Source organism: Arachis hypogaea, chromosome 12, assembly GCF_003086295.3.
Source record: "Arachis hypogaea cultivar Tifrunner chromosome 12, arahy.Tifrunner.gnm2.J5K5, whole genome shotgun sequence".
Lineage (NCBI taxonomy): Eukaryota > Viridiplantae > Streptophyta > Magnoliopsida > Fabales > Fabaceae > Arachis > Arachis hypogaea.
The window spans coordinates 39,586,163-39,587,989 of NC_092047.1; the positions used below are offsets into that span (position 1 = coordinate 39,586,163).

The window sequence follows — 1,827 nt, forward strand, 5'->3', positions numbered from 1 at the left end:
CCATCTCTAATGAGATTTTAGCAGCTTGTACCCCATAGATTCCCAGTTTCTCTATTACAGAGAGGGGCATGAGGTTTATCCCTGACCCAAGGTCACATAGAGCCTTCTCAAAGGTCATGGTGCCTATGGTACAAGGTATTAAGAATTTTCCAGGATCCTGTTTCTTCTGAGGCAATGTCAGTTGATCCAGATCACTCAGTTCATTAGTGAACAAAAGAGGTTCATCTTCCCAAGTCTCAATACCACATAATTTGGCATTCAGCTTCATGATTGCACCAAGGTATTTGGTAACTTGCTCTTCAGTAACATCCTCATTCTCTTCAGAAGAGGAATACTCATCAGAGCTCATGAATGGCATAAGGAGGTTTAATGGAATCTCTATGGTCTCTAGATGAGCCTCAGATTCCTTTGGTTCCTCAAAGGGAAACTCCTTATTGATCACTGGACGTCCCAGGAGGTCTTCCTCCTTAGGATTCACGTCCTCTCCTTCCCTTACAGGTTCGGCCACGGTGATCAATTCAATGGCCTTGCACTCTCCTTTTGGATTTTCTTCTGTATTGCTTGGGAGAGTACTAGGAGGGATTTCAGTGATCCTTTTACTCAGCTGGCCCACTTGTGCTTCCAGATTTCTAATGGAAGACCTTGTTTCATTCATGAAACTTACAGTGGCCTTAGATAGATCAGAGACTAAGTTTGCTAAATTAGAAGTATTTTGTTCAGAGTTCTCTGTCTGTTGCTGAGTGGATGATGGAAAAGGCTTGCTATTGCCAAACCTGTTTCTTCCACCATTATTAAAGCCTTGTTGAGGCTTTTGTTGATCCTTCCATGAGAGATTTAGGTGATTTCTCCATGAGGGATTATAGGTGTTTCCATATGGTTCACCCATGTAATTTACCTCTGCTATTGCAGGGTTTTCAGGATCATAAGCTTCTTCTTCAGAAGATGCCTCCTGAGTACTGTTGGATGCAGCTTGCATTCCATTCAGACTCTGAGAAATCATATTGACTTGCTGAGTCAATATTTTATTCTGAGCCAATATAGCATTCAGAGTATCAATTTCAAGAACTCCCTTCTTCATAGGCGTCCCATTATTCACAGGATTCCTTTTAGAAGTGTACATGAACTGGTTATTAGCAACCATGTCAATGAGTTCTTGAACTTCTGCAGGCGTTTTCTTTAGGTGAATGGATCCACCTGCAGAAGTATCCAATGACATTTTAGCTGATTCAGACAGACCATCATAGAATATATCCAGGATGGTCCATTCTGAAAGCATGTCAGAAGGATACTTTTTGGTCAGTTCCTTGTATCTCTCCCAAGCTTCATAGAGGGATTCACCTTCTTTCTGTCTGAAGGTTTGAACATCCACTCTAAGCTTGCTCAGCTTTTGAGGAGGAAAGAACTTGGCTAAGAAAGCCGTGACCAGCTTATCCCAAGAGTTCAGGCTATCTTTGGGTTGAGAGTCCAACCATACTCTAGCTCTGTCTCTTACAGCAAAAGGGAAAAGCATGAGCCTGTGGACTTCAGGATTTACTCCATTAGTCTTAACAGTATCACAGATCTGCAAGAATTCAGTTAAGAACTGAAAAGGATCTTCAGATGGAAGTCCATGGAACTTGCAGTTCTGCTGCATCAGAGAAACTAGCTGAGGTTTCAGCTCAAAATTGTTTGCTCCAATGGTAGGGATGGAGATGCTTCTTCCATGTAAATTGGAATTAGGTGTAGTAAAGTCACCGAGCATCCTCCTTGCATTATTATTATTTTCGGCTGCCATCTCCTCTTCCTGTACAAAAATTCCTGACAGGTGCTTGCTGGTTTGTTGTAATT

General features: G+C 41.9%; 1 non-coding gene across 1 annotated transcript; it reads left to right on the top strand.

Moving 5' to 3' along the window:
- The first annotated feature begins 1,270 nt into the window (after positions 1 to 1,270).
- On the top strand, positions 1,271 to 1,378 carry LOC112732053 (small nucleolar RNA R71). Its single transcript, XR_003167794.1, has one exon. It is a non-coding gene; the product is annotated as a small nucleolar RNA R71 (small nucleolar RNA).
- Positions 1,379 to 1,827: the final 449 nt, after the last annotated feature.